The following is a 7,428-nucleotide window of genomic DNA, read 5'->3' on the forward strand; positions in this document are numbered from 1 at the left end:
ACATCAGGGGTTACTCAGTTTTATCATTGTGACTACGATATTAAAGGAGACTCCCTTATGGCTACTGTAAGTGTGATCAACAAATAAACTGTAGCACGGAAAAACAAATTTCTTATTTTCAGGGCAGTAACAGGGTCAACACAGTATGATATCACTTTCACTAAATGAAGCGCCTGTACTGCATATACACACAGATGGTGCAAATGGAAAAAATAAATAGGGGAGGAAATACACTGCCTGGAGACAGGTGACTTTGTAAGTGATGTAAAAATAGAATGAAAAGGAATCTGAGGAGGCAGATGAGAAGATGAAGCACTGAGAAACATGCAAAGCAATTGAGGAAAATGGATTGTGATGAAAGGAAAGATGGGAAAAAAATGTTGGGGGGCAAAGTAAATGCCTCCAAATAAAGCTAGTAGTAGCAGGGATGAGAAGGAATACAACATTTTAAATGACAAAAAGTGAAAATGGAAGACAAAACATAAAGTTGAAGGAGAAAAGTTACGGTATAAAGAGCTAACACCAGTGGAATTCTGTGCAGTTTGAATAGACAACTCCTACAGATAACCTAGAGAAGTTATAAGCAGTATACAGCAAGTATCGACGTTTTCTTCCCACCAGAGAAAAAATAAGATTCTGGGCAAATATTTGCAACCAAAAATATTCTTCATGGACTACAGAGGTTAAGTAAGTTGTAAGGAGACTCTATTATGATTAAAAAGGATTTTATCATGTTGCTAGTAATAATTTTCTGGTTAAATTAGTTTGTAACTATTTTTTTTTCTTCTTGATTTCAAATGGAGAAGCTTTTTCAGATTTCAGTTTATTTCAGGCCTGGCCAAGTTTAACAGATATCAACAAAACTAGGCAATATATTTACAGATATAGAATATATTTTATAATTTTATCCATAAACAGTGGTGTCTTGCGCAAAGTATTAAATCAGCAGAAAAACACACATACACAATTTAAAAATTATTATTCTAGACTTAAGTCTGCCTAATTCAGTGTAGGCAAAAGTTTACATCTCTGTAGACTTACCCTAAGTTGACAGCCTGGTTCTGTGAATAGTCTCTTGTACTAAAGTTAATGGGACTGTTCAGATGAGTAGATTTATTGAACTCTGCATGTATATGTTTGCAGGAGCAGTTCCTATGCTGATACTGTAATGTGAAAGGCAAATTTGAGAAAGAAATTGAGGAACATTTGGTGGTGTTATGTCAGCAAGTAAACACTAACCATCTGGTCTCTTGATTGCTAATCCATTTCCCCCGATCTTATGGGTGGCATACTTCCTGTGTGTGCAAGCTTGAAACTCTATAACTAAACTTTTGTATTGATCTTTTTTAGGGTTTTAACAGAAACATCGAAGTTACCTTGCCAGTTTTGGGGTGAAATTTTATTTCTATGCATAATTTTTTCTAGTTGGAAGTTTTTAATTCTACAGCTTACTTTAGGGTGTTTTATTGAAATGCATTTCTAATAAGCATGAATAACTTCAAATATGTTCTTTGAAAAACAGATCAATCATCTGCGGTAAATGACATCCAGTTATCTAGAGCTGAATAATTACTACTGATAAGATCTCAGTTTGATCCTGGTTGAAAGTTATGTCTTTGTAAAATATTTGCAGTGTAGTGAAGGGTGTTGCTTGTATTCCAAATCTCTTGTGCAGTACTACAATATTTTTTTAAAGAACGTAGCTCATATGAAAATATCTTTCAAATCAGCTGCCTTCAGTCATCTGAAAATGAATCCTTTTATAATTCTGTTTTCTTAAACAGTGCTTCTTCCATCAGGTTCTAAAAATTTGGCAAATAACTCTTAAAATGTTTAAGATGTCAAACCATATGTATCTGAATTTGGATTTGTAAAAGTGTTGCTAACATTTTGCTTCCTGACTATATGTTGTTTATCTTATGGGTAAGTTCTGGATTGTTTTGCATTGGAAGAAAAAAAAGAAACTGGTGCGTACTATTAAAAGTATAAAATTTGCTACATACTTAAATGTTGAGAAGTACTTATCACAGCTTGAGGAAGGCTTGTTTCACTGAGGGAAGCTATAGGACTATCAATTTTCTATGAACTGCAAAGTAAACATATTTAGAAAATTAATTAAAACTACTTTAAAAACTCTCCATGATCCTCATTCTTCCCCCTACTGGTTTATCCTTAATTCAATATAATTAGATCAAATGCAGCCTCCTTTATGGATGCATAAATCCTTGCCCACATGAACTTGTGTGGTGTTAACTGTAACAGTATACTTTCTTTAAACTTATATGAATAAGATTTTATATACTTCTTTTTCAGTTAGCTTAACTTGGAACTTCAATAAATGAAGATTAAATACATCACTGTTAAATCTTAAAAAAAAATACAATGGTTGACATAGGGTTTAAATCTACATCTTATCTTTATTCAAGGATTTAAGCCTATTTAGAGCTGGGTCACATCGGTTAACACTGAGTAAAAGCCACAACCGAATTTCACCACAGTTGAAACGGCGTAATACCATTATGCCAGATTACATATCAGATTGCACCAGAAATTATGCACTTGTTTCACTTCACCTTGCTGGCAAGAACTTCTTGTGATTTAGTTTATACATTCTCATGTGAATAAGCCTTGACCTTGTTTTAAGAAGGTGATTAAAGAAGGTACAATATATGCTGAAGAATTTTATTCTCAATTAGCCCTCCCTTCTGTGTGACTATCTGACTGTATGTGTTCACTTGCACCCGGAACAACTTCACGCAACGTCCCCCACACATCGTAGTTTGCTTACAGAAGAATACCAGCATCTTCAGTTGAAGACAGTCATCCCATGTGTTGAAACATCAGGAATGGCATGATGCCTAGTGAAAGTTTAAATTGCCTAAACACTGGTACTGTGTTCCTCAGCTCTAGAGGAAACTAATCTCTGATGGTCCTTATAGTCAGTCATTGGTCTCCATACATAGCTACGCCTCTGAATCTTTTAGGTGGAGACACAGCTAAGTTTTTTGATCTTGCATATTTGATGTGTACAGTATGTGGTTCTGAATCAGTCTTAAGATTAATACGGCTTATAAAAAAAGCATAGGTGAATTTTCTGTTTCTGATGAAATTCAGTTGTTATGCTGGGCAATAACTTGGAACAAGACGGTTTCCAAGGAGAGGATGTTTATGGAGAATCAGCCTTCATCACCAGGAATTCAGCAGGAATCACGTGGATCACCTGGCTCATGAAACAGCCACCCACAAGTGTAGTATTCTTAAAAAGGTGAAAGAGGAATTTGCCTGCCACAAGGTCAAAGAATCCATTGACATTCAACTTTTACCATGGAATACAAATTTTAGTAGAAGGCAAGACCTTAACCTAGTTCTGAGAGGAACCTCAGAAGCAGTGATTCTACAATTCTACATCTTACCAGGAGCGGCTGAGGGAACTGGGGTTGTTTAGACTTGAGAAGAGGAGGCTGAGGGGAGACCTTACTGCTCTCTACAACTACCTGAAAGGACGTTGTGGACTGGTGCTGGGCTCTTCTCCCAAGTGACAGGTGATAGAACAAGGGGGAATGGCCTCAAGCTGCGCCAGGGGAGCTTCAGACTGGACATCAGGAAAAAAAATTTCACAGAAAGGGTCATCAGGCACTGGCAGAGGCTGCCCAGGGAGGTGGTTGAGTCACCATCCCTGGAGATTTTTAAAAGAAGGGTAGATGAGGTGCTCAAGGATGTGGTTTAGCTGCAGATAGGAATGGTTGGACTCGATGATCTAAGAGGTCTTTTTCAACCTAGTGATTCTATGATTCTATGAAGCAATGGTGAGAGTACTGAGAATTCCACATTCTACACATGCTGTCAAAGCCAAAATGATTCTTAACAAATGCACTTAATGGAGAAATCCATTCCAAAATGTCATTTAGAATAACTGCAAGGCTAACCTTAAATGCAACCTAAGTTTTGGTGGAGCACAAAGAAATTATTCAACTTAGTGTAGGTATATCTCATTGAGTTTTTATACTAATAATCATGATGATTTTTACCCAGAATGAGTAGGTATCTTCCAATCTTAAAAACCATTCAGAATCTAGTTAAGAGGTGGAGAAGGATTAAGTAAACCTGAGTTAAATCAGATTTGAGAGCCAGGTCAGAATCCTGTCATTCTGTGTTATTAGGCATGGAAGCCATTAGCACCAAAACCGCCTCTGCCAAGGCGGATGTAAGCATTGCTGTGGTCGTGTCATGCCTTTTCAACTGAAATTCAGGAGAAGAGATTGCTACTAGCAGAGCAATGCTTCTGGCAGGGATCCTAAAGACAGACTGAACTTGGTCCAAAAGGACCTTCTGTTTTCTTCAAAGTTTTGAGATAAAAACACTTGGATGAGGGAATGAGGAAATGCTTGGAACTGACTTTGCCACATCCCAGGTGGAGAGATGGAAAAATGCATTTTCCAATTCCAGGATTAACTACCAGGAGTAGAAGAGCCCTCCTCACTTTAATGCTGCATCGTTTGTCCTATAGATAGGGCCTAATATAGAGGGATTATGTTAAACAGAAATTGAGTTTATTACTCAAGTCACCTCTTCAGTGCCTCAGGCTCTCATTTTCACTCAATTTCTTTTAATGGAATCGTGTGAACTTGGAAAACTCAGAGAACTCCTAGAAGGTTTTCCCTGATGTTTAGGAATATGATTGGCACTTTTGTACTGACATTCATGCCTCAACACTTACAAAATGTGCTTAGCAATGAACTTAGCCAGCAGAGTCCTGATACGTCATCCTTGTATGGTGTGTGAGTCTGAAAGCCACCCGAAAATGACTTCAAAGAGGAAAAGAAAGGATGTCACTCATGATCCTAATTCAGCTTGCTGTTTAGATGCAAGGATGGAGCTTGCTGGCTCTGTGAGAAGCTATTGCTGAGTATGATAATGAGATTTTTGGCATGGTAAAGCCTCAAGGAATATCTCCCTGAGATACCCCTTTTCCTTATAGCACCAAAAATATACAATGCCTCCTTGGAACATGTAAATGAAGCTGCTAGATGATACACATTTTTAAGCCCAGTGGGACTGAAGACAGTCTGCTTAAATGAGCCCAATGGGACAGAAGACATTGTCTAAATGGAGCAGCAAGGCCAAGGCAGTTTCATTAGTCGGGCAATTTTGAATTGCAAGATTAAAGCTCCAAGGCTTAAAGAAAAAACCCCAAACCTTTCAGTAATGTCTCAGAGATATCCCTTCAGAGTGAAAAATAGAATGAAATACAATATCAGCAAGATATTCCTCAGGAACTGAGGCATTTAGGTTATATGGTATTTGCCCACAAGGAATGGTGATGTAGAGGTTTCAGTTCTTCCACTGACAGCAGTAAGGCCAAACTCAGTTCTTGGATCTCCAGTTCTTGGTAGAAGTATATGGTTTGCTAGTATACTTGAAGTAGAAACATTGGTTATATATCTTAAGCATTGGAGGGTTAACATGACACCAACTTTATCTACATGTAGTCATAGGTAAGGGAAGAAAAATGGAGATCAGCAAGCAGTAATTTGTGTTTTCAATTTCTGTATACAACAAAATGCTTAATTTGATTGTTAGTGTACTTGGGAAAATAAATATAGCACATTCCATTTCAGGGAAATAAATTTTCTCAAGACACTAAGTAATTTTGTTTACTGTGCTGTCCAAAACAGCAGCCAGCACCATGGCCTACCTGTGCTTGTTCTCACACAGAGAAAGATGCTCAAGAGTGTTTACCTTGTAAATCCTCAACTTTGCAATGGTGTCATTGACGTATTTAAGTATACAAGAATCTTTCAACACAAGAATTATTTAACTATATTTTAAAGCTTAATTAAATAACATAGAAAGTAAGGACACAGTTATAAAGCCAAGTAGATGCTCAAGGTATATAGATCAATCCTTTTATGTCTAAATAGGATTTGAGAGGATTTGTATTCTATTGGACAGTCAAGATTTAACAAGATCATTAGTCTTAGTGCTATTACTTCACAGTTCCTTGTAAAGATTTTTTGTTTACATTGTTATGCTAGGGTGGGAAACACCATCATACAAACCAAAATGCAGTTATATTAAAATATTCCCTTCATTCTCTTACTGTCAACAGTGTCTCCCAGTAGGGAAAAGACTATGCTTAAAAGAAAGGAAGAGGTATTTCCAAAGCTGAGATTAACAAGTAAATCAATGCAGATACTGATGGCTGCATGTTCAGCCTGCAGCCCTTAGTGCAGAAAACATGACCTTCTCTGATCGTTTGGATGGTTAACTAAAGGAGGATGAACTTTGGAGTTTAAGAAATCAGTTCTCTACTGAGGATTTTGCTCCTAATCATGTATTAACTGGCCAACACAAGCTAACTATAAGGTATATGATATATAATCTTTCCTGATATTCAGGAAAAAATCAAGCTAGGAAAACTGGAATAAAGTTTATATACTGAAGAAACATTTAATGTTGACAATCATACACAGTTTATTATTTTGAGCACATTGAAAACATTAAATGAGAAAATTGACATGTATGTGAGACTATTTCTGTATGTCTAAAATAAAACCTTTTTTGTAGCAACCAACACTTTAATTCCTTTAAACAAGGTAATTAAACAATGGGAATTAAAACCATCGACTTTGCATCAGAAACTGGAATAAGTTTATTTTCTGACTTTTCATCTGGTGTTTGTGACAGCAATAATCACACTTTGTTACAGGATACGTTGTAAACCTCTTCAGATCAAATCCCACAAGCTGTTTTGTGACAACCTCCCTTGGTGTGATTGAGATGTCTGTACACCCAACATTAAGCAACTTAGACTTACAAGCCAAACCTTTTACAGACCCAAAGCCATGAACCCTTCTCACATCCTTTCTTCCTTTATTGTCTCCAACACTGGTGAAAACAGTAAGAAAAGTTACAGATGAGACCTTGTGTGGATTTTTGAGGGGCCATTAATCACTTTGTTCCAGATTCTAACATAGAGTCATAATCACCATTTCAAAAAACACTGAAGAAAAGCACTAAACTGATTCACAATGAGTTGGGTATTTCTGACTGCAAGGAGGCTGTGAGCACACCAGTTTCCATGTTGGACTGGGTGATTACTTCTTCCTTGCTGAGCAATACTCACAGGAAATCCTGCTCTGCTACAGAGAAGTCTTCTGTGAAGTCAGACTGATTACAAACTCCTGTGATATTACAAAAGCCCAATCAACTCAGTTTGCTGTCACAAACAGAATAGGTTCAACATCTGCGGAAGAGGTAATATGAGACTGCTACGGAGTAATTATCTTATAGTTAGTAGATGCTGATGCCACTTCCTAGCATCCCTCCTCTTTGAAACAAAATAAAGCATAATTTCTTTGTATTAACGTCATAAAGACTTGAAGGAAGACCTGCAAGTACCTCTGTGGAATAGTTACAACTCCCCTT

This window comes from Cuculus canorus, chromosome 4, assembly GCF_017976375.1.
Source record: "Cuculus canorus isolate bCucCan1 chromosome 4, bCucCan1.pri, whole genome shotgun sequence".
In the NCBI taxonomy this organism is placed as follows: domain Eukaryota; kingdom Metazoa; phylum Chordata; class Aves; order Cuculiformes; family Cuculidae; genus Cuculus; species Cuculus canorus.